The following is a 27,493-nucleotide window of genomic DNA, read 5'->3' on the forward strand; positions in this document are numbered from 1 at the left end:
TTCGTGTTGGGTTAAAAAAGTTGTCAGTTGAATTATTCTTGAAAGTTTTAAAATTAATAACAATATTTTCATACAAAGAAATAGGTGAGTTTTAAAATCCAATTTTTAAAAAATTTAAGAAGCATTTCTTAAATTTTTACAAATTGGATGATTGAAATTAGTTTGAGAGATATCAAGAACCGAACATTAATTTTGTGAAGATTTTATTTTTTATGAAAAAACGGACTGTTGGATTTTTTTTAAAAAAACCTGCTGAATATCAAAAACAACACTTTTTGTGAAATAAAAAAAAGTTTGAAGACAATATTTTTAATTTTTGAAAATCTATTTGAGTCGAAAGTAAATTTTTTCAACGTTTAAGTATTGTTCTTTTGTTAGATTGTTATTTTTTGTAAAAAAACATTCGATTAAATTTTTCTCAAAACTTTACTGAAAGTTGAAAACAATATTTTTTTTTAAATATTAAAGTAGTTTAAAGCTTGTATCTCAAAGTTTTGAAAAGATATTTAAGACGAAAATCAATTTTTTACCAAATTTTACTAATTTTTTTGTTAAGGTTTTTATTTTTTGTAAAAAAACTGTCAATTTTACCAAATATTGAAAACAATATTTTTTATAAGTTAAAAATAGTTTAAAGCCAATATCTCAAAGTTTTGAAAAGATATTTGAATCGATATTCAATTTTTACCAACTTTGAGTAATGTTTTTTTTAGGTTTTTATTTTTTATAAAAAAAATTGTCAATTCGATTTTTTTCAAAATCTTACTAGATGTTAAAAACGTTATCTTTTGTTGCACAAAATTGTTTTGGAGATAAAATCATTTTGTATTCGTAAAATTTTTGAGGTGACAATTTTTTTTTTAGGTTTTTTGATTTATAAAAAAAAACATAAATTGGAACGTATCGCGAACGTAGCGACGTACACACGCATGCACAGACATCTTTCTAAACATCTTTAATTTCGACTATAGGGCCATTTGAAGTTCTTTCATACAAATGCTTTCGGACGAAATTAGATCAATAAGAGTATATCTTAAATTAACGTGATTATAAGCTAACTAAAAGCCTTTTTCCCATTCAATGTACATACATATATCCTCAATCCTCATATTTTTTTTTAAATTAAAACAAATATTTTCACTTAAAGATAATAAACTAACAAATTTACGGTAATTTAAAAAAATGCAAAATGACCAGAAAGTCCACAAATCGTCGAATTATACCAATTAAATCACTTAAGTTCAGAACGAACGACTTGACGATGCTTCGAGAAGAATTGACGTCAATTTATAGCAAAAGTATTGGTTCAAGTTGAGCGATTAGTTTCGATTTTCTATTTAACTACTGTTGCTGTATAGATAAAGTTTTTTTCAGAATATTGACCAAAACATTATGCAATATAAAAAAATATTCAAGTTCCACTGCAATCGTATATGGAAAACCAATTGGTATAGTTTCTGCATCTAATTAATATTGTCACGAGAAATATTTAAAGAGTGAATGTAATTAATTAATTTGAAGCTTCAGTTGTTTTTGTTGCATGTTTTTCTTAATAAATATAATATACATAACTTCTAAATGTTTTTACAGTTGCTTTAGTTCTAGGAGCTACTTTGGTTATATAAATAAATTAATTACCTATTTGTTTTAAACATTCATTAAGCAGGTTCTATTTTTTTTTTACTAATTAATCAATATGAAGAAGACAAATTTTTAAAGTTTAAAAGAAGAATAATTTATAAATGATTACATTAGAATTTAATGAGAATCAACAAAAAGCTGCATATGGAAATAGGTTCCAGATTCTTAGTAAAATTTTACAAAAAACGGGCGCCAACGTTACTTTTAAATATGTACTTATTTAAGTACTTATTTTATGACTATAATTCAAACAAGTCGAGCTTTTATGACAACTTTACGGCCTTAAAAATAGTTTAGTTTTGTTTTTTAGATTGAAGTAAGGTTCATTGTGTATCTGTAATGACCTTTCATGTTTTGATAATATCATTCAAAATTCTATGAATGACTAGACCTTAATAAGTTTAACTTTTATCTTTTTTTTTTATTTACAAATTTTGGGTACTCAAAGACGGATTCAGTAGAGACACCACCTTATCTCTGTTTGAGGTCAAAAAAATAAACGATTGAAAATATTTGTATAACTCCATTACACAATTTACAGAGATAAGGTAAAAATTTAATTTTTAACGAAAAATTATTCTATTTTAATCACACAATAGAATAAAACTATAGCACACAAATATCTTCAAAATTTAAAAGTGGACTTCTTTATTTTTAAAATACAAGTTTAAGAAACATTAAAAATGCTAAACTAAAACATATGGAATTTAAAGAAAACAATAAAACATGTTTCTTAACTATTAAGCTAAGTTTAAATTTGTATCTACTGATACGGAAAATAAAATTATAGCGTTTATAATGTTTAGACATTTTTGATGATAACAATAATTTTATATGGGAAATATCTCAGGGTTGAGTTGTCAAAAGAGACCATGGAAAGCCCATTTGAAAGCCCAAGAAACGAAAAATATTAAATTGAAAAGAAATATGTGATAGCACTTCATTTTTTCCACGTCAGGTATTGGACAACAATAAAATTTCTCTTCTCAACATGAACATAGATTAAGTTAAACCTAGGTTAGGTTAGATTAAAGTGGCTGTCCGTGATGGAGAAGGCACACTTAGGCCAGTTTAATAGCCCTTTGTGATACCACATGAATCTTCTAAGCTTAATGAAACCAGATTGAGTCCCTCAGAAAACGTGAAAGACTGATTATGTTATTATGGTTGAGATCGCTTAGATCGTTATAGAAGAAATCCTCTAGGTAATTCTTGCGTTTTTGAGCTAGAGGTGAAGAACAGTTTCCTTCTCTTCCTTAAAAATACAGCTTCTGCAAAAGTCATTTGAGAAAACGCTTAGCCAAGTGGCGTGGTTCCCATTAGACAGAGCCCGGTTATGACTATATATATGATTATCGAGTTTATATGCGATCTGCTTAGAAATAGCAAGCTGTTTGCCCTCTTCAAAGCATCTTGCATTAGCTATTTTACATGTAGCAACTATAGTATGTCAGCATTATTCAAACGTGGTAGAATGGGTTGTAGTGTACTATTTTTGGCGAGTTCATCTGCCTTACAATTTAATGGAATGTCTCTATGCTCCGGCATGCACCCAGCAAAGATGAATATTAAACTGTTGTGCCACTTCCATTAGATATGATCGACAGTTATGGACTGCTACAGAGTTTGTAGAGATAAAGTCCAGATATTTGATAGGGACTACCTGAGAAAATACGGATATCAGAATTTGATACCACGTTTTCTTTGAGCCGGGATAAGACTTTTTGCTTTGACTTTCTGGTGCTTTGGAATTCATTTTAAGTACTTAAGAATTACGGAGTGGCACATGTTGTTGTTAACCCACTGCGACGAAGCTTTGTGGTTGATAGCAGAGCTCGTAGCTATTTGTGTGCTGAGTTATTCAAGAGGTTTTAGGTAGAGTAGGGTACAGACTTGGTGGTATGAAGCCCACAGCGTATACATAATCAAGCTGAACGTTGGACTTTATTAAGTTTGTCGAGGTTTATAATTTTTTCTAAAGCAATCCACCATGCTGCTACACCGTACATTTCAATCGGTCTTACTTCCGACGTGTATAACCAATACGTAGTTTGGAGTCCTATTTGGAGTCCCATTTATTATGAACAGCTTCTTTGCAAGAAAAGAGAGCTACAGTAGCTTTTTTGACTCTTTCTTGTGAATTACCAACCAGACCACCCAGGATTGCATTTACCACCAGGTTTCAGAGGGGAGGGGATCGAACACTATCTTGCGATGTCCCTCTACCAACGCAACGAATCTTCTAGCGGAGGAGTTGCCAAGTTTTGATTTAATTATTCAGCATTTAATGATTTAACTCCCTAAGCGAAAACTCTACGTTCAGAGATGTTAACGCAGATGTTTCCACGTTGTTAAAAGCGCCCTCGATGTCAATTAAAACAATCATAGTGAAATCTTTATGATGGAGGGAGTGCGTATTAAGGTGTGCAACGCGGGCCGTTTCTACCGAATCGCGTTTACAGTATGCATGTTAAGATATAGACAGAAGTCTTGTATCAATTCTTGAACTTACATGGATACCAGATTAAAGCACTTCGAAGTTGTTCAGAGCCCATTGTAGCTTGTCCCTTGTAATCAGACCTTGTGGACATGTTACTTTGAAATTTAAACGAATTTGATTGTTACAAGTTGCGGTTGGAGAGCTACCAGAAAAGTGAGTATCCAGTAGGAAGTTCAGCGATTCTTCACTTGAAACTGTCCAGGAGCCATCTGCATTTTTCAAACATCTTGGCATCGCTGGAGGCATCGGAAGTTTCTTCTATTGTGCCACAGAAGGACCGCTAGAAAGATCACTTAGATTTCCTCAGTGGTTTCTTATAACTTCTTAGGGATTCTTCATAAAAATCCCAGGGAGAGGCTAGTGTTATGGCTTTGGCTCGTTTAAAAATAAACCTAAGAATAATGATAATAAAAATCAGAACTCAACTACAGAATTGATATATCGCTGCATGTGATCAACATTGTTTATGTACATAATTTATTATGAAATTTCGATACATAATTACTCATACTCCATTATAATTTTAAAACTAGTTTCTATCTATCTGTATAATTAAAAACATTCTTGTCATATATATAATAAACAAATGTGTTACTATAAATCAAAATTGTTTCACGAATGACGTTGGACTAATTTTCGAAATAAAAAATTCACATTTATGTACATAAGTATTTAAGTATAAAAAAATTTAAAATTAAGGAGAACTATAAAATTTTAATTTGTAGGTACTTGTTTAATGTCTGCAATGTTTTTAAAATTCATTGTTTTTTTTTGTATTTATCAAACCAGAGAACACATTGTTTTATTCATAGGTAAAAAAATTAACAAATAAATCAAAACAGTAACAAAAACCTGAATTAGTACTTTTTGTCATCAATTTTTGGAACATTGTTAGTTCTTTTTTACGTTTTAAGTCAAAGCTTGATCAAGGTCAAATAAACACCTTTTAAAAGTGTTTTTATTTTTCTTTAGATAGCTTATAGCCTAATTATTTTAAGACAGTATGCAAACAATAAATCTATCTAAGAAATCACTGTGATTGTTAAGTTTATAATTTAGTACCTTTGTAAATTGAATCACATTGTACAGGCTCCGGCAAAAAAAAACCTCCCGTATTTTTAGACGTTTATATTAAAAGCTATTTATAGATAAAATGGTATTCCGGGTACAGATATATAGAGGTCTACGTGCAGTTTTTAGTAATCATAATGGCGTGGCACGGTGAGCATCGCGCATGTGTCGTAGAGGAATATATCCGTAATGGTGGTTCTGCGTTTACTACTCAGCGACCATTTCGCGTTCGATTTTAACTTGGACGACATGATCCTGTTTCGGATTGAAAAACAATTTAAGTTTGGTTATCAAACTTTAGAGAGACATCTTCATATGCTTCCCTACAAAATTATGATCACACAATAATTAAGTGAGAGAGATTTTGAAACTAGCAGAGCTGTTTGTGAAGACGTTCTTTAAAAAATTCCCGTTGGTGCTGTTTTAATTTCGTCTGACGAGGCAAATTTCCATTTATTGGGTACTGTAACAAAACAAAATTTCCGATACTGGGAAAACATTCAAAAAATGTATTAACGACCACTTCACAGCCCTTATGTAAAATGTTTGGTGTGCTGTTGTTGAATTTGGTGCGTTAGGTCCGTATATTCTTTGAAGAAAATGGGCAAAGAGTTACAGTTAATGCGGATCGCTACAGTCACATGTTTGAGACCTTCCTCCAACCAAACTTAAATCAGTTTACTAGGAACCACAAAGAAGTCTGGTTCCAACAAGATGGAGCCACAGCACACACTTCACGGCATTCACTAACCATTTTGAGAGAGATGTTTCCAGGGCATCTTCTTCTTTACGAGGAGTCATTAACTGGCCACCAAGGTCCCCCGATTAATCACCATGTGATTTTTTTCTTTGGGGACATTTAAAGGTCCAAGTCTACACTCATCGCCCAATATCTTTGGAAGTACTTAAAGAGACAATCACTCAGGAAGTAGCAGCCATTACACCACAAATGCCTCGACGAGAAATTAATTTAAAAAATTCAATACAATTTTTCTGTTAAATTGTTTATTTATTTGTTATTGGCTTTTAAAATATGGGAGATCTTTTTGCCGGTCCCTGTATGAATATAAAATTTTAAGTTGTGATTGTTTGCCCTTTTATGTGTCTTACTCTCCTACTTATAGAAACAATACCTGTTATCTGGCCTTGAAAAAGCTTAAACAAAAGATAGTGATAGATATCATGTTTTAATAATTATTTTAGTCGGTCCAATTTGTCGAATTAAAAGTTTTGACATTTCCAGACGTTTTAAGAATCTAAATAAAAGATGTTAATTTTTTTTTTTAAATACAAGAAACTGAACAAAATATTTGTAACCTTGAAAATGTTACGATCAAACAATTATTTCACCTCCTTAGTAATTTTATTTAACGAAGAATCACGTGTTTGAAATCTGGTAAAATTTTGAAAATTAAATTGATATAATGATATTAATGTATATCCGATATCTCGTGAATATCTTAAGGCATTGGACTTCAAAATGAATTCATTCTGTGCTAAATATTGTTGTTAAAGTAAGATCAATCTGACGTATAGATGACGGTTGTTGTTTGAAAGAATGACTATGGTACCAATTTTATAAGCTTAAGTTTGAAGTTTGACGAGCGCTAGAGAACGCTCTCAGCGAATTTGAACAAAACAGCGGATGTTTAAATCAAGTGATTGGCAACGTTTCACTTCACAGAAATAAAGCACAGTTTTTGCGTTGATTCATAATTTATTATAAAAAAATGGATCAAACATCACTTCACACCTGAGACGATGGAGTAGTCAAAACAATGGACTGAAAGGGAAAATCGGATCCAAAGAAGGCGAAGACAGTTCCATCTGCAGGCAAAATCATGGCGTCAGTTTTTTGGGAATTAGAATGCGTGTAGGATATTTTTCATTGATTGTCTTCAAAAAGGGAAAACAATTAACAGCGTGTTATTATGCGAACTTATCGCAGCGTTTGAGTGACGAAATCAAGAAAAATCGACCGAATTTATCGAAAAAGAAAGTTGTGTTTCATCAAGACAAAGCCACCAGTCCACACATCAGTTGTCGTGTTGGCCAAAACCAATGGGTTAAAGTTCGAATTGCTTCAGTTTTGTTTGACTTCAGTTAAGATATAGCTATCTTCACATCTGGTGTTCCCCTCTCCTCTTCTGCTGGCAGAGCTCGCGAGAAGCTCCGGACCTTCTGTGCAGCGCCATTTTATATGCATATTTGCGTTTGCCCGGTCCATCCCATCGCATTCTCACGCACCCCTACGGCACAATCCCCAACCTGGAGGGCCAGATCCTTAATATAACTGCAAGGACGAGCCGCATAAAACCGCTCCTTATAGGCCTGGTCTCTGAATAAGTCGTAGAAGCCCTATAAGGTGTTCACTAAGTAGTTCAACCTTACTGGAACTGTAGACGCCACCGTTGATTCCACCCGAGAATTCGTCTGCTTTCATCTGGATAAGAAGAGTTGCCTAAGTGGAAACACCTCTCTACCCCTCTCTCGTTTGCTGACCCCAACAATTTTCAACCGTGGTTAGAACCTAATCTTTAGTTGAGGTACCGAGACTTAGCTCACTCGGATTATTTTCTGGGGGATAGTACGATAACTCAGATGACAAAGTTGAATGATAAATTTGTATAGAACAGTTAAAAACAACCAAGTCTATCTCTCCCCGTTTGGGCGGTAGGGGCAATTTAAAAAAAATATGTACGTTAAACAGACAAAAATAATTAAAAAATAATGTTAATACTTACAACAAAGTTTTATACATTTTTTAAAGCCAAAACTGTTCTCTATTAGCTTGTTTTTAAATAAAGTCAACATTTTGCACAGTTATTAAAAAATACTTAATTGTGAGTATTACCGTTATTTTTAAACTATTTTCCCATTTTAAGTAATAATTTGTTTGAAATTGGCATCCACCGTACCATTGTAAAAAATGCTTGTTTTATCTGTTCTAAAAGAATAATTTATAATATATCTTGCCATTTTCTGGTGGTAAAAGATTTGCCAACAATGAAGAGGTGGAGCTCTAAGGTTCTCACTATAGACAGGGTGTCGAAGCTATTGAACATTGCTGGGAAAAGTGTATCGAGCTAAAAGGAGAAAGAAATACAAATATTTTTCCAAAAATTTTGAGTGGTTTCTTTGTTTGGTCGGATACTTTTGGGATTAGGCTCGTAAAGTTTTGAGCAAGACAAATCGACATACGGAATGGGAACTTATCAGTGTAGGTCGCATTCCAACCTTTTTTTTAATTGATGGAAACAGAAAAAAAATTAATATGTAACAATTTTAATAATTTAAATTTTAATTTAAATTTTAAAAACTTTGCCATACATATTTTATTAAATATTCTAGCAATCAATTGTATAATATTTTTCTTTAAACAATTATTTAAGTGCAATTAAAATCGTTTTTTGTTTCAAAATTAAATTTAAAAGAACCATATAATTTTTTGTTTGTATTCAGACTCAGACATTTTTCAAAGAAGTTTTTAATGATAATATAATTTGTAATCATTGTATTGATGAATATTTATACTAGGTAAATAAAAAAGGCATTTGAAAGTTTAAATGCATACTAAATTTTAGATATTAAATGAGTTAGGTAATTTGTATTAAAAACTTGTTTTTTTTTTATTATGCAATACAAAGTGAGTGAATGTCTTTAGTATATTGTTTTTGTAAGAAAATAAAACAAATTTGTATACATATGAAGTTACACAAATGTTTTCTGTTCAATACTCATTAAATTAGACACCGTATGTGATTGGAAAGCTTGACTCCACAATTAATTGCTAATTTCTAACATATACAAATTAATAAAGCCGATATAATTGTCATGTTTTTTAACAGATAATAATACTTGTTTGTAGAACCAATTATTATCTACTAAGTAAAAAAATCTTTATTATAAATTAATTCATTAAGTCATGCCTTTTTTTAAAAACGTGTCGGTTCAAAGGTAAAGGCTCACTCAGTGGTGGAGGCAGCAGGGGGTGTCGTAGGATTCATGACCCCAAGATAAATGACTCGGAAATCCAGACCTTTTCCAATTGCGCAGCACAGATTCATCAACTTTTGACCAATTATTCATTCATGGGGAGCATATGAGCCATAATGCTTAAACAGTTAAGTTGTTGATTTCGTCTAAAGATTAGTAGGAATTTAACAATATTCACCAAAATGTGGTTTGCTCTTAAAAACAACTAAAATCTTTGTTTTCGCAAGAGTTTGGAACTTAAGTAATGCCTTAAACTATCATTTCAAGGTTCTTAAGATGAAACTCTGAACAAGAGATCGCCAATTTGATATTAAGGTGCCTTTAAATTCCTGAAACTCGTCTTCAACTTCATCATATTTTATTTTGATGCACATGAATAGTGTTTGGCTTCAAGTGTTTTTTTCTTTTCTTTCAAAATTGATTTTTTATTTACTACAAAAACTTTTAAGTTCTTAGAAAATTAAAGAAACCTACTTTTTGAAGTGAATTTGCTTTGGATTTAAACACGAATTTTAAGAACTTTTAGATTTCAAGAATATAAATGTTCCAAAACCAACAAAAGTGACACTTTTATTAAACTAATGACTAATTAAAAAACATAATGAACGTTTCATACCTATTAGCATTGAATTTCTCGGGAACTGAAGTAAAAAGAATTTCTGCAACGCGTAATTTGTGCCACACTTAAGTTTCTCCCAAAATTAGTTGTTTACCATAATTTGTTTTTATTTAACTATGAGAAAAATCGTGTACTGAAATGCTGTTATTTCCTTTAATTCAAGAACCAAACATTTTGTTTCTACAATTTTTAAGTTTTGTAGACTTCCTTAAGCTTAATATATTATATATTATATATCAAAACGTTCGCTCAAGAAAGTAATTATTTAGAATTTGTTTTCTAGCATCAGCTGCGCTCTAGCAGTAAGCAGAGTAAGCAGAGTGATAACGATATTAATAATAGACTCCCGAAAATTTAGTCCGAACGAAATTATTAGATTCTGTTTTATTTCCCTACGAAAAAAGATAACATTTTTCTGTCGAAATTTCCCATTTTCTGTTGTTTTTCCTCGCTATTTTTGAAGCATTCATTGCATCTATAGAAATGCCAACAAGAGCAGAATATATTATTTTTGCGAAAAAGTTACGTTTGAACACAATTTCTAATATTTCTGCCTGAAATTATTATAAAAACCTTCTGAACTATTGAACTTTACCTCTTAAATATGGCATATTTAGAAAATAGTTAGGCCAGATATTGCTGGACAAAGTGTTCTAAAATAATCTAATAACTAAAGTTTTCACTTTAGCCCTTAAAATATGTTATTCATATTCAAATGGTATTTAAATTTGTTGAGACCCCTTTACAGGTAAACGATGTTTCAAAACCATCTTTGGAGTGATAACTGTGGCAATAGCATCGTGGTGTTTGTTTCACATAGGAAGTTATTGTAATGGGTCCCATTTGTCAAATTAAAAATTTTGACATTTCTCGACGTTTCAAGGTTCCTGGAGTAGAAATAAAAGATTTTTAGAAAGATGTCTGTGCGTGCGTGTGTACGTACGTTTGTACGGCTGTACATTTGCGACGTTTTTTCGTCGTCCATAGCTCAAGAACCAGAAGAGATATGGACTTGAAATAAATGTTGTTATACAGATAATAAGGCAGAAAGATGCAGTAAGGGGTCTCAAGATAATTGCCAGGGTTGTTTTTTACCATAGCAGTTTAAATGAAAAAATTTGATTAACCCTAAATACCGCACGAACCATAAACGCTAGACACTTGAAATAAATGTTATGTAATATATTGTAACGTGATAACAAACACGTATATCTTTTGAAAACAATCCATTTAACGGTTTTTGTTATAAATCAAAAAAAATTGGGTCAAATATATTTTCGAAACTTTGAGATATTGGCTTTAAACTACTTTTATCTTTTAAAAGATATTGTTGTCAATAATTTTTAATAAAAATCCAAAAGTTCGTTTTCTTATAAAAAAGTAAAATCTACAAAAAATAGTACCTACGCAAATTTGGTAAGAATTGATGTTCGGTTCTTGATATCTCTTAAGGTAATTTCATATATCCAATTTGTAAAAATTTAAGAATTGCTACTTAAATTGGTAAAAATTTGTTTTCGACTGAAAATCTATTTAACAAAACTAGATTTTCAAACTAAACTATTTCTTTATATGAAAAATATTGTTAGTAATTTCAAAATCTTAAAGAATAATTCAACTGACAACTTTTTAACTCAACACGAAAACCTACAAACTTTTAAGCAAGGAAAATCGACAGACGGAATGGGAAGTTATCAGTTTGGGTCGCATCCCAGCCTCTTTTTTTGTTTTTTTTTTGCTAAGCATTGGATCAAAATTCTTAATAATCATGACCAAAAAAAGGCATATCGTGGTATTTTAAAAAAGATAATTCATTTTTAGAAAGATACTCGTAATTATGCAAAGCATTTTCAAACATGATCAGTGCTTTGCTGCGCGGTAATCGAATCTCAGCCCCCAATCTTAAAACGACTGTGAAATTTCGAGCGGATCTGATAAAATGTTTAACTATTATAATAAATAATACCAAAGTAATGAAACACCATCAATAATAAATTAAGTAATGAAACTGGCTACTACTTAATTAAATTTGACCAATTCTCATATTTACTTTTGAAAACTTCAAAACGAAAAAAAACTATTTATTAAAATTGCAAATATACAAATCAAAAATTCCACGGTTTATTAAAAAAAATGTCGATCATTAAATAGTCGTCTAGTTTTCTAAAATGTTTATAAATTAATTGGTTTATTGCATTTTTATAGACGCCATATTTGTGACTTTTTGTAAATACAAAATTATCAAATAAAAATATATGTAGGTACCCTTTGCTATGAATAAAAAAAATAACAGTTCTACATCAATTTTCTAAAAAATCAGAAAAACACGCCTTTTTTTGATTCATCAAAAAATAGGTAATTTTTAAGGAGTAAATCTAAAAGAGCGATCTGGTTTATTAAAAATCCAATTTAAATGACTTCTCAAAATTTTCTGCTTAAATTAGTTGCAAAGGTTTCGATCATGATAATTTGACTTTCTTACAGTTAAGTTGTATATCTTTTATTTGTAGCCAAATTTTGTGTCTACGTTTTTCATACTTAAGCCTATATTGCACAATTTACAGAGATTGGTCTATAAGCTACCCTACTACTGCCAAGTATATATTTTGTAATCAATTATATAAAGCTTTAATTGGAGATTTGATGGAAAACCTTCATTAAATCTTACAGTTAAGTTTTGGGTTCTGAAAAAGTTTCATATCAGAAGAAAATATTAGTAAAAATATGTGTATCAGTATCGGTTTTTAATATCCTTTAACTGTTTTGTTGTTCGCATAAATTAGTTAAGTGAATATTGAGGAAACAACACATTATCATTATTTCCATAGTTTTTAGTGGAAAGAATTGAACAAATTTTAAGAAAGGCAAACATAAAGAAACTTAAAAGTTTTGTGTAATCATAGGCATGCTGACGAATTGCATTTCCAATTCGTTAGGAGTACATATAGCCCCTCATTTGCATAAATTATTATCATCTTGTATTTTTAGTATATTTTAATGAAATGTGCCAGATTCAGATGTAAAAAATGCCCTATACCTACATTAACCGACAATTTTAAATTATTTAAAGAAACTTTTCTTTGACTACTTGGGAATTTTTTCAAAACTGCATTTACAACTTAACCTCTGATTTGTTCGGAGTTAGCCGCAATTCAATTATAAACCTGCACTAATAATTTATTACAAACTTGTTTTTTTTTCCTCAATGAATCATTCATTAATCGTATGAATACAATTCAGTTGACAAGTTAATGTTTAGTATAAGTTGAATTGTTGAACACATAAATGCTGATAAATTGTTTTTTTTTGTCTCGATTTTAAAATAGAATATCACGTGTCACATGAAGTTTGTTATAATGTCCAGAACTTTGTTTTTCATGTCAAAACACTCTTTTCTATCATGAATATGGCTTCGGATTGACAGATGGTTGTTTTTATTAAAATAACCTTTTAATGCGCACAAAACAAATAATGATGATAAAAACTCTTTCATTAATTTTTTTTTCGAGACCTTATCTAAAGCTGTAATTTTGTAAAGCTTCTAATCAAGTGTTTTTCACAATTCGCATCACACAAGGAAATTATCAAAAAGTTGATTTTTTATTTATATAAAATAATAGAAGAAAATAATTATTGCAAATATTTTAAGGCTTCATTTCACAGCTTTTGTTTTATTTTATTTTAAATTATAATAGATTTTTGGGATTAATACATCAAATGAGATTACTGTTTGCAATCGGAAAGAAAAGGGGTGGAATAGGCTAAGGTGATAAGTAAGTACCACATTTTTGGTAGTCAAATTGACTATCACTAAGCTTTTCGTCTGTGTAAGATGATTCTACTCAATTCAATTCGATATAACAATTTCGGATTAGAATTGTCAAAATGCATTGTTGCCATGGTGAAATTTTGGCTTGATTTGGCTTTGTCGGTCACAAGAATAATTTTTTTTAACGAAAAAGGATATCTGAGAAAATTTTCGAGTCGCTTGCGTTAGCATCTGGTAGCTCTATTCAGAACAACATGTATTTTTGAAGAGGACTATCACATTTTTATTGTTTGACAACTTGATTTTTATTGTAATCAATCAAAAATCACCTTATTACCTACCAAGGGTTCGCTATCGCAAAATTCAAAATACGCTTAATTTTTACATAAATTTAAATAAAAAGTAAATGTAGTATGAAAAATAAAAAATCGGTGAAGTTAGAGTCAAAATATATGTAAGTCCAAGATAAAAGCAAAAACGAGTAAAATTTCCTAACAAGCACTTCGAATAAGAGACCTTAAGTTTTCTTCTATGGCGTTTAATTTGTAACATCAAACCTGGCATACGTAAAACCTAGCAGCGGCGTTCAAGAGTAATTCAAGTCTCAGTAATTGAACGATAACCTTTCAAAGCAACCTCTACTTTCAAAGCTCCTTTTTTTTTAAATTCTATCCAAAAGACTCAAGTACATTATCGAGAATTATACTCGAGTTGATGAAAATAATCTTTGTAAACACTTAACAGCATTTTTGGGTATGTCGAATATGTGATTTCTCCACAATAAGTGGTTTGTGACGCACATATCTAGAATTTAAAGCTGTTCAGGCTCCACGATGCAAGTACCACCCATAGGTTAGAGTAACGCTTTTGCGACAGTAGATAGTATTCAGTTTTTGAAGCATTAATTCTACACGGATTTTGATTTGTATTATTATCCATTGGCCAATGCTGTCAAGATTCGAATTTGATGAGCTAAAGAGTATCATGAGAATCTAAAAACAAATGTAAAAAGCTGGGAGTGCTGTCATCAGCGAAACAAGTGGGTTAGACTTTTTAGACAAAAGATCATCGGCGCGGCGTTGGAAACAAAACGGATCCCTAAGGAATACCAGCGTTTACTTTATATGAATTTTAGACCTGAAACCATGCAATAAAACTTGTACTAAACGATTAGAAAGGCAGTTGTATTTTTAATAAGAGACCATAACCCAACCCCCGATTGCATCCAGGAAAGTTTCAGTACACGGTATGTGTATCACAGATCACCTCTCATGGAATGATCACATATTCCATATTGCCAAAAATGCTACTAGGTGCTTAGAATTCCTCCTAAGAATAGCGACGGTGCAAGGAATTTTGTGATCCCTTCTGATCTATCTTCAGTTTTCATTCGTCCAAAACTTATATGCATAACACATTTCGAGGCTGGTACCCTCAAAACAAGTTTAAGTATTTCAGATAGGATCCAAAAAAGAGCTTTGAAAATGATAGGCGATAGAACTATAACCAAAACAATTACATCACTCAAACACCGCTCCAATATTTCATTTCTTTTGCCACTTGCATTCTCTTCCTCAAACAATTAAACCGTAATATTTGAACTTCTAGAAATGCTCATCAAGTTTAGAGATTCCTTTTTTCCTGTTTCTCACACTGTTCTTAAACTTTTAACATCTTTGGATGAGCCTGTTGAAATCATAACTCGATTGTGTCTTCCTGGTGCAAGACAGGCAAAAAAGCCAAGATGTAAATTTGTATTACGTAGTTTATTATACAATTCTCAACACTTATCTCCGCAATAATTATAATTCTGTGTATCTTTAGTTTTCCATTTTCGTTTACTTGCAGACACAGTTTTGATGTATTTATCTTTGTAATCATCGTTTATTTTCGTTATCAGAAATTACTTTTTACAAAAGTGACAACTACGGCTAGATTGAGTTTTGTGAATTATTTCGCAATGAATCAGAATATGCATGCGGATTATTTTAATCGGTTTACTTAGTTGTGTAAAATTATGTTATCTTACTCACTTTACAGACTCATTTCTGATAAAGATTGCGCATTTTGGCAGTCTAATTAAATAGATTCAGTAGACATTTGTATCGTATACAGATTAAAGTGCAGTGATGATGAGGTAATGTGTCATTTTGTTCTGGTGATTCACAACAATTATTTTATCAAGAACATAAATATAATAAGTGTACAATATTTATAGTTGATATTTCAATTCTTTCACTATTTGTTTCACTTGTCTCAAATTCCGCAACTAAACAACAACCGAGTTGATTTCTTCACTTGTGTACGTAACTTTCAACTAAGAACTTAAAATTTGAAAGTTGAAGTTGCTTGAAATATTGAATACATATGTATATTAAGTTCGTTTTGTTGTATTCCATATAGAGTACAGTAAGAAATTGCCAACAAAACGATCCGTAGTAGCCAGATTTTTGTATTTAAAAATTGGTATAACTGAAAGAAGATCTGTCAGAATAATAAAAGAATTAAAAGAAAGTTTTGTGAAAATCAAATGTAAAAATTAACTTAGCAAAAAAAAACTAACTAAAACAAATAAATTGAACAAATTTCAAGAAGAAATGGTAAGAAAACATCTGGAAATTGAGATTCTATAAAAAAAGTTCATTTAACAATTGCTCCAAGAAGGGCGTTTGTTCGTAGACTACTACATTAACATGTATTGTTGGAGCGAGCTTGAAGCTCGCCTCAATTGTTTATACACCTAAATCGAGTTGAAATGAGCTTGATTTGACTCGATTCCCGTCTGAGATCGGAGTCAAGTCAAAATCTGAGAAGAACAACCTGTGTAGAGGAGTTGGTTAAGCAGATAATGCATTATGGTCTGTTTATTGCATGTTTTTGTATAAAAAATATAGTTTTGTTTTAATCAAATTACAAAAAAAAAATGGACATGGATTAGGTAGCATATTCTTATATGGTGCTGAACTAATCAGTTCCTCATTGTTTAACACAAATCAAACTATCGCACTTGCACTTCACACATCGAAAAAATCGAAACACCATTTGCATTTTAGAAAGTGCTGTCAAACTTAATCATTTTTAAATCTTCTTGTGGGGTTGAAACGCCAAAAAGATTTATTTAATCTGAACTGAGATAAACCTTTGGTGGAAACATAGCAAAACTTTCCTTTGTCTTTTCTATTGTTTTCTCTTGCAAAATAAGCCCAGTTAGCCCATTTTCATTAACAAAACTAAATAATATCAACAGGAACAGTTTTTCCCCAATGGAAAACGCATACATAATTCCGAATGCTCAACTACTCAACGAACACAGCCATCGAGACAAATGCAATATCAATCGTACCAACAATTGTATTATTATCTTAATAAAAACTAACACATGCACTTATGCCTCTAATCGTAGTTTGAAGCTTGCTATAAGCTAATTACTTTCTGAAATTCTGATGTGTCAAACAAAAAAAAAACATTTCAGAATGAAATCACTTAAGACCCATTAAAAACTCGTATAAATGTCAAAAACTCATCCGTAGTAAGATTCTTCTTTTATCGGTGTTATTCATACTATGGATGTTGTTTTTGTTATTCGTGTGGAATCCGACTATACTATGGATAGTTTTTCCAACAAAACACAGGGAATGTATGATAGATTTTATTAATTCACGTATACATTGTATTAAAACTTTTTTTACTCAAATATGGTTCTTAGAATGATTTCCAATCGATGACGACATATTATTTTTAATCAAAAGGAAACACCGTCAACTATCTACTGAAACAAATGCAAGATTGTCTTATAAATATTAATTTCTTCAAAATAATTGTGTACTTTTAGAAAAAATAAAAACCTACAAAAAATACTTTTATTTGAGTAAAAGTGATATTTAGTCTTAGATATTCAAGTCGGTATTCAATTTAACCAAAATTCGAATGGAACTTAGTTACTTACAAAAACGGACAAATTTATCAATTATTGTAAGACAATTTCAAACTTGTATATTTTTTGATAAAATTCTGTACAATGATTACAATGATAAATGTTAAGAGTTTACTGACTGATCAATGATCATTATCTTGCTCGTCATCATTTTTGACTTGAACCGCATGGGCCTTGAATTCTTACACATTATAAAACTCCAAAAAAGAAAGGTGATGAACTCTAACAGTGTTGATACAGTTAATAACAATTATGTAGGTACTTGTACTTGCAATCATATTGCAAAACATTTTAATTTGTTTCCATCAGATTTTGCAATATCATCAGTAAAACGTCACAATTTGTTTTGGATTTATTTATAAAAAAACAATGTAAGATGTTGGATCTCGTTTGATAACAGAATATTATCGTTCGTGGACGATGTGACCAAACACATTATTTTGGTAACATTTGTGGGTTTTCTTATCTAAAGATACAAAACGGTTTGGTTGTACAATTGTGCATACAATATTTCTTTATTTCAATTTTGAAGAAATTTAATTTTAATTATATTTTTATACACAAACATTTTTTTTAATTAAGTTCAACTTGTTGCTCAACTCATTGTGCTGCAGAATTGTGTGCAACAATATGCACAAAAACTAAAGGCCTTATTTCGCTTGGTATTTGGTATGAAATTAGGACTTAATTAACATATAAGAAATTTAAAATTGAAACTATTTTTAGGAGTTTCTTCACGGGGAAGTTATTTCAGTCAGTCCGATTTTCCAAATTTTCTAAAGAACTAGTGGAGATATTGAAATTGAAAATATTCAACAGATTTTTTTTCTTAAACAAAAACCAACAGAAAACAAATATTTGCCATCTCAAATATTTGCTGAACAAAACAATGGCATTACGAAGACAAGCGCTTTCGACACCTGTGTTAAATTCTGTAAAAATGGAATTTTCAAAAACTTTATAAAAAGCTAAAAAATCATTGTAAAAATTCTAAAATTCTTAAAAAATGATTTTCGACTCAAAGATCTTCATAAAAAGATGTATTGACGTTAAACTTATTTTATGTTACTGACGGTTTTATTATGATCAAACAAAAACCTACAAAAAGTACTACTTAAAATTGGTAAACTCAAAAACAAGTAAAAGTCACTTCAAATTTATTATCTTATATAAATTTTGCTAATGACTTTCAGTAAAATATAAAATCTTTGAGTTTAAGTTTATTTTTATAGAAAAATAAATCACGGATGTGCCGACAAAAAAACCATAAACTTAATTTGTAAATTGCTGGGACTTTTGAAAGGTATTGCATTACCATAATTAGGAAGTATATTAAGTCGGTAGGGCGGCGAGCGTGCAAACATCAATAATATTTTTGAGACAACTGGACTTGTAAGGCAAGCAGACCTAGCATATTTTAAACAATTATTTACAGTCTGCCAAGTAAGAGCGTGGCCGTGTTAATTTATAAAAAAAAAATATTTTATGAAACTTTAATATTTATATATACATTGTACACATTAAAAACAATGATGCAATTTGGTCAATAATGTGACCAGTCACCAACGGCGCGGCGTCGATATAATTACCTGGCATCGCCGAGGCTTGCTTTCTACTACCTTGACGGCGTGTTCTAGTGGCAAGGATCTCCAACGACGAATTTCGTAAGACAACTGCTTCAAAGTGTGTGTGCGTCTTCCACGAAGCTTCTGTTTAATATATGTCCGCACATTTTCGATAGGGTTTGCATCGGGGGACTGCGACGGCCAATCCAATGTAACGATGCCAGATTGAGTGTTTCACTGAGTACAGAGCATCCTGCGGTGTTTAGGATCGTTGTCCTCCTGCAGAATCTAATTTTCATTTTTTGTGATAAACCATCGTTTGGCAGATGGCAGTAGGGCCTTTTTGTAGATTTGTATCATTTTCTCGGCATTTAGTTTGTCAGTAACGAGGTACAAAGTGCCGAATCCCTGCTTTGAGAAGCAGCCCCAAAGATGCACCTTTATTTTATGTATTACGGTCCGCTGAACAAGCCTATTGGTGGAAGTTGACCAGGTTCGCGTGAGGACAGAATGTGCCAATATAGAACATTCATTAGTAAATATGGAATTTTCGAAATCTCTTTAATATTCTCATGCGCCCAAGCTTTGTCACATGTAATAAACGTGATTCTCTTTCAAAAGATCAACGAAAGCTGAACCTTTATTGACAATGCATCAAGGAAAAAGCTGCCCTCTATCGGCTCGCGAAGGAATTAGAGCGAAATCTTTCATTAACTGTCGGTAAAGTCGACCACGCTCTTGACAGAACCGTAATATCAAATACAAAGGTAGTTTCTCTTGAAATACAAAAATGAATGAAAAACAAATTGGTTTTTCAAAAAAAGAAGGCAGGCTAATAACTTCCAATCCCATCTATCAATTTAACTAAACAAAATGTTAATACTAATATTTTGCATATGATAAAACAAGATTGGTTTCAAAATCTGTTACACTGAGATTTTTAGCTGAAAACCAATTTGTAGCTATTAGATACTAAATCTAGTATTTTTTGAAATTTAAACAGTTTGTTTAAAAATATATATAATATCATAACATAAAAATAGTTTTAAGTCAACATCCTTCTTTGTTCTCCTACTACTTTAGTCCAAAACCATTTTTTTATCAGGTTTTTGTTAAATCTAGTTTTGTTTTTAGTCAAAACCTAATAAATACCAATTTTAGTAGCATTTTTTGAATGTTTTAATTTCTTTTATAAACAAATATAGATTGGATTTTTCTTAAAATTTCAGTGAATGTTGAAAACAAACTTTTTAAAAGACGAATTTTCATTTATTTTCAAAAAGATATTGAAGTCGAAAATTAATGTTTACCAACCTTACATAATGATTTTGTTTGGGTTTTGTTTCTTGTAAAAATGGTGTAAATTTGATTTTCTCAAAATTTTACCACGTGTCAAAAACCTTGCATAACATTATTTTGAAGATAAAATCATTTTTTGTTTGTAAAATATTCGAGGTGACAATTATTTTTTTAGTTTATTTGATTAAAAAAAAACTGTTGATTTTTTTTTCAAAGTTTTATCAGTTTTGTATCGCGTCGCAATGTGTAATATAAAATTTAATTCAATTCGCTAGCGTTACTAGTTCACGAAATATTTAGGGTTAACTAAAATGTTAACTTGTTTTTTAAATTGCTATGGTAAAAAAATACACTTAATTTTTTTGAGACTCCTTTCTGCATCTTTCTGCAGTATTATCTGCATATCAAAATTTATTTGGAGTCAATATCTCTACTGGCTCTTGAGATATATATATATGACGAAAATGGTATCACGAATCTATACAAATATTTGCTTTTTCTTCAGACTTTGAAACATCGAGAAATGCCAAAATTTTCAATTCGACAAATCACACCGATTATCAATAACTTCTTGTGGGAAGTTTAAAAAAAGGTCATATTATAATATAATTTAATTTCGTTGAATGCATCCCATTAAAGAATGTCACTCCAATTTTTCTATATTTAAAGCCAAAAGTAGGAACTTATTTGTCAAAATTTAAAACGTAAACAAACTACACACGTGATATCAGCATGTAAAACAAATTAAAAAATCTGTTCAAAAATCACATTCAAAAACAATTTTCGTTCATTGGACTTTGTTCGAATATGTATTTTCCTTTTTGCAAAACTTATTTGTTTATCTATAGCTCGCGCATTAAATACAGATTCTTACTAAAATAAATTCCTGCAACAAAAGACAAAATTTCGCTAATCATTTCGGTCGCTGATGGAAAATTCCCAAAAAAAAAATCAAACATTTCAAAATTTAATCTCTTTGTATCTTCTACAGAGCAAAGCAGATGGTCATCATCGATATATATTTTTTGTCTGGCTCTGATTTTGTTGACAATAATAATATATTTAAATATAAATGATACACAATTAACTAAATATACTAAAAATAGCACAAATACACATGCTTCCAAATGAAAGGTCTGTTGGTCAAAATTTAAAAAAAAATATTTAATAAAAGTAAAACTTTTTTTTTTTTCGTCGAAACTAATTTGCATTAATTTAGTTATTTTTAATGCAAATTGATTACATTTTCAATGTCATCGAAAATTTTTGGGGGAAAAGTTTATAATTTAAGTCATTGAATTTTTGTACCTCATTCCGAAAGGGCTATATGATTATAATTTATGAGCATTCAGCTCATTCGAAAATATTGAATAACAACTTAAATGCATTTACTTTTTAGCACCTGCCTGAAAAACGCCGCCGCGCCATGAACTTGATTTTCTTTTAAACAACTGATCGGTACACTATAGAGATGTATAATTAGCATTAATATAATATATAAATACAAAACATGATAAAAGGGGTACAATATAGTAAAATAAACAAACAAAAATATGTACAATGTTTGTGGTAAGTTGGTAGCTGGTAATAAAGTTCTCACGCAGATGAATCTCGTTTCTTGGGGAACTCGTTATGCACTCAGGTATATAGAGCCTGGTAGCTGTTAGGATTTTTATTTTTGTTGTCGACGACGCGACGCGAAGAAACATATCAAAGAAAAAGATGATATTTGGTTTCAAAAAATTGTGCAGGGTGATATAAAATCCATACGAATAAAAAAAGCCGGAACATAAATTATTGACGCAAAAATATAGAAATTTGTTTAAAATAGGATACAGGATACACGAATTTTAAAAACTAAGTGAGCAAATGTAAAGCCTTCCAGCTTCCAATAAACTTTTTTAAAAATGGCAGTTAAGGGTTTTTTGTTTTTAATACAAACTTATGAATTTGTATCGAAGAGCTCTACAGAGCAATCCTGTCAAACTTATCAGTTTGTGCAGAATGACGATTTAGAATACACGCCGCGCCGCTCTATCAGGGTCGGAAATCTCCCACCGATGCATTTGATGTCAAAAAAGGTTTTAGACAAGTCGATGTACTGACTTCTTCAACATCGTTCCGGAAAGAATTGTGCAAAACTCAACCGTCAACACTAGAGACACAATCTTCCAAAGGTCCATCCAATTACTCGGGTATGCAGAAGATATTGACATAATAAGAAGATCAAAGCGTGAAGTCAGTGGAGCGTTTTTTAAGCATTGCGACGCAAGCGAAGAAGATGGGTTTAGATGAGGGCAAGACGAAGTATACGCTGTCATCAAATAAAAGGACACTGAACAACGACATCTTGGACCAAACTTTACCATGGACAGGTATAACTTCGAGGTAGTTAAGTGCTTTGTCTAGGTAAGCACCGCTATAAACACGGACAATGACACCAGCTCTGAAACAAGAAACAAAACCCTGAGGCCTGGACCCTGTCAAAGAAAGATGAGAACGTCTTAGGATGCTTTGAGAGAAAAATTCTTCGGGTGATTTTTGGTCACGTACGCATAGATAGAGAATGGAGGAGAAGTTATAACGACGAACTGTACAGGCTGCACAGCGACACTGACCTAGTTAGCAGAAATAAAGTCCAACGGTTTAGATATGGCTAGGTCATGTAGAGCGAATGGACATCAACGCTCCAGCGCGGAAGGTCTTCGAATCCAATCCCAAGGAACAGCGCAGTAGAAGAAGACCGCGACTTAGGTATCGCACTCAGGTGGGTGAAGACCTCAACCAACTTGGTGTGCGAAACTAGAGACAGCTAGCTAGGGACCGAGCTGGCTGGAGACGCATGTTGGTTGAGGCCCAGGTCCGCCCCGGACTGTAGCTTCACCTTAAGTAAGTTATTTGTATCGAACTAACAATTATTATAAAATGTGTTGCAAGTTTACTTATTTTTTTTTTAATACCCATCATGATCAGCTAGGTTCAGAAAATCGAGTGAAATGAAATCAAAATCGAGGTTCTACTATTTGATCGATTTCATAACTTTGAACACTTCAATTCAATGAAATTGAAGCATATGACATACTTCATATTGTTTAATAAATAATTCAGCAGATTGCCATAATTTGTTTAAATTCTTATGTTTTTATTGGTTCTGAGCTTTGTTAATAAATTAAATATAAAATATTATTTTGTTGGTGCACATACCAGCTAACTGTCGGCTTGCAGTTGCTTGCAGCAAGCAGTTTCCGATAATATAGTTTGGAAAAATCTCTAGTGTCAATGCCTATGTTTTAAATGTGTCAGTTCCTAATTGAACATTATTTTACTCTCAATGTTGGAGAATTTGTCAATTCTTCGCAAGAGGCAGTGCCCGTGAAAAAAGTTAGGTATCACAGGCGGGGATTGAACCCAAGACCCCTTGCATGACAGTCCAACGCACTAACCATCACGCTCCTGGTATCCTCAACCACAAAATTGAATTTGCAACTTCTCACCAACTAAGTGTATAACATAAAGAAGTTAAGGTTTATTTCCCTCAAGTGAAAATACAACTGTTTTTTAACAAACTAAAAAGTCTCAAACTAAGTTGCTAAACTATTTTTTTTTCTGTTTTCATTTGAAAGTCTGACATTTACGGAAATGGATCGCTTAACTATCGTACAACGCATACAAATTGTTAAAGCCTACTATAAAAATGGTGAATATTAAGGATTAGGACTGTCTTAGGGCAAATTTTGGCGTATCTTGCATTTGGATCTACACCTACATCCATATAAAGTCCAGCTCACACAACAACTGAAGCCAGCTGAAAATTCACAACGTCGTAGATACGTCGAATGGCTGCTTGAAAAACAGGCAGTGGACGGGGTGATTTTTAAAAGAATATTTTCTTCAACGATAAAGCACATTTCTCCCTCGGTGTCAGTGGGTATGTTAATAAACAAAATTGTCGTATTTGGGGTTCTAAAAATCCTGAAGTATTTGAAGAGTTGCCTTAACGTCCACAAAAAGTCACTGTTTGGTGCGTTCTTTAATACGGAGGTGTAATTTACCTTACTTCTTCAAAAACAACGATTTAACGACTGTCACCGTCAATTCGGAGTCATATGATAACCGACTTTTTTTACTGCTATTGAAGAATATGACTTAAAGAACATGTGGTTTCAACAAGACGGTGCCACATGCAACACAACTCGAGCGAATATGGCTTTAATGTGCAAGAGACAATTTCTCGTCGTAGCGATATCAACTTTTCAATATCAAGCGATTTGAAACCGCTGGACTTATTTTTGTGGGGCTACGCGAATGACCGTGTTTATATAAATAAACCTTTCATTTTTGAGCTCTTAAAAACCAACTTCGCCAAGTTATATATGACTGAGATACCGCTCAATATGTGTCAAAAAGTATTCGAAAATAACCTCAAAAGAATCGATTCTTGGAACAATTTGCGTGGTGGTCATTGAAATGATGTAGTGTTTCACACATAATGCCAACGTTCAAACTTAATAATAACAAAGAAATATTAGGACATTTATTTACTTTTACTTTTGAAACCGCATAATGGATAACTCTGTAGAACACGGAAATTCACTTTGTTTTGAGTTCGAAAAAAAATGAAATCCATATCGTGAAAAGTGAATTTTAAAACTGTAATATTTGCACTTATTTTATTATATTTTGAATCGATTCTAATTTCGATTCGAGTGAAACTGGTAGTCCTTATGCGCTTCAGTGCGCTTGGAAGTACCTTAAAAAAGGGCTAATTATGAATAAATAATAAATCATATTACATCAGAATGGAGTAGTTTTAGAGATCAGATGCCTTAGTTGATGTTCCATCGGTTTACAAAATCAATTGAATCTAATTGAATGCTCTTCTACACACGCAAAATTATTAATTGAAGTCATATAAATAATTTATTGAACGCCCTGTAACTGCAACAACAACACGTTTGCATACATATGTCTTTAATCAAGGCCACGAAAGAACAACATTAAAAAGGTTTCTTTTTGTATCTGGCGTATCTTCCACTATTTATCACAACTTACCACCAATTGTGTTTGTTTATCACTGTTCTTCTTCGTTGGGGTACAATGTTTTATTTTATTATTATTCTTTTTTTCAACAAAACACAACTAACAAAAATAATATAAACCGGCTTCAACGTTCACGACTTGCAATAATAACTCAGTAATTTTCTATTTTTCGCTTAGGTTGAAATAATCAGTTTCGAATGAAATACATTGAATAGATAAAAATAAATAATTCGTTTTGTTGCTTTACTTTTTTTAATTAACTGCAACAAGTCAGCGCTTATACTTCAAAAAAAAAGTTAAAACCATAAAAAAGGGCTTTTGTTTTGTTTAAATAAACACAAACCAACACTTTGAAATCACGGAAATTAATTCAAACTCGCAAAAAGCACCCCGAAACAATGTCAATTATAATTGCCACCGATTAAGCAAGCCGCGACCTTTTTCTTTTTTCTTTATTTTTACATAAAAATAATATATTTTGATTTACCAAGTTAAGCACATGACTAAAAATACCCCACGATACCATTCATACACGCGAGCTAAACGTTCTTCCTGCTTTGAAAAACTAAACAAAAACTAGAAGTAGGATGTTTTTGGGATTCAATACTTTAGTATTGCTTGGCAATACTCAAAATTTTGGCACTGTTTTTGGCTTTTTGTTGGCAATTCGACAACACTATTTAGCCCCCTGTGATGTCTACGAGATTCTTTTAATAATGTCTTAAAATTCAACAAAAATCCAATATAAATTTTTGAGGACAAAAATACAAATTAATAGGTAAGTTCTCTTACGGAAGTGTTAAAGAATGTCTCCGATCTTCAGTTTTAGTGACCAACAAGACCGCACACTTAAATTTATCAATTAATCTTTTTCTACGTCGAAGCCTGACTGCCGCGAGATTCTGATGAGCAAAAAAGAATCTATCAGAAGATGATTGAGATGAAAAAATAAAAAATCGTTCTAGATCCCCACCTCACAAGATCGGTGGTTGCTTGAAGACTATCGCAGCTTGCAGCCGTTTTAACAATATAAAGTGTAGCTACTATACTCGTACAACCGATTGGAACAGCTGATGACACTATGACTATTTGCCGGTTCTGCTATTGGAACGAGTTCCCTTTACAATCGTGTGAATTGAACTAACCTCAGCAAAAGCAATCAAAACAGGGCAATGTTGAGGAAGTTTTCGTGAATGATGATGTAATAAGTTTATAGAAATAAAATGAAATTATTTGTGACGTTTTGATGACCATGAAGAGAGAATAATTTGAAAATAAAGTGTCAATGCTGAGAATTTTGAAATTTTGAAGTAAGAAGAACATGTGTAATACAGTGGGGCTTTTGGTTATTTAATCAGGTAATGAATAAAATTCTTAAGAGTATTACAAAAATTTGTTTCTGGCATTTTACACTCATAGCTTATTTAGTTTATAACTCAGTGAAAATGAAAAATATTTAATTTCTGAGTGTGAACATTATATTTAATATATGTTTTCTAATATAAATAACATACACGACTGTGTCGCACGAATCTGCTCATGTATCAAAAGGGACTGTTTAAAAATATTTTCCGTGTTTTAAAATTTTAAAATGTACCTTAAAAAAACGGTTTCTAAATTTTTATTTGAAAATCGTAAGAGCGTTTTTTTGATTTAATTTTGTAAACATAAAATTGTGTATGTTCTAAAATGTTCAGATTATTAATATACATACGTTTTACATTTCAATTTCGTAAAAAACTGATAACCCATTTTCAAGATATCGAATTTGGAATAAAAATTTTTTAATATTTTTTAAAAATCAAAAATTAAAACAAATTAATTTTCGATAATGAAATATTATGAAGATAACATAAGAATTTGTGCAGTAAAATAGATGATTGATTATTAGTTCGATTGATTAGTTCTTGAAAAAAAATTAAAACCAAAATAACGGTTTTATGTGGGGTACCCTTCTGAAACATTTAAAAAAATCTATCGGTTTCTTTTTAAGAAAATTCTAATTTTCGATTTTTGACCAAAAAGTTTATATAGGGACTCATGTTATTTTTAGTCTTAA

At 31.3% G+C, this 27,493-nt stretch overlaps 1 protein-coding gene across 3 annotated transcripts in view; it reads right to left on the reverse strand.

The window, feature by feature from the left end:
• Positions 1-26,560, reverse strand: part of LOC129954121 (sodium-coupled monocarboxylate transporter 1) — a 42,555-nt gene extending 15,995 nt beyond the window's left edge. The window contains exon 1 of one of the 3 annotated variants that reach the window (XM_056067814.1): positions 26,408-26,560. The gene's annotated coding sequence lies outside the window, so the exon portion shown is untranslated. Of the gene's footprint in view, positions 1-25,446 lie in introns of all 3 variants that reach the window. The other 2 variants (XM_056067813.1, XM_056067812.1) reach the window with 2 other exon arrangements.
• Between the last annotated feature and the right edge of the window lie 933 nt (positions 26,561-27,493).

This window comes from Eupeodes corollae, chromosome 1, assembly GCF_945859685.1.
Source record: "Eupeodes corollae chromosome 1, idEupCoro1.1, whole genome shotgun sequence".
Taxonomy (NCBI): domain Eukaryota; kingdom Metazoa; phylum Arthropoda; class Insecta; order Diptera; family Syrphidae; genus Eupeodes; species Eupeodes corollae.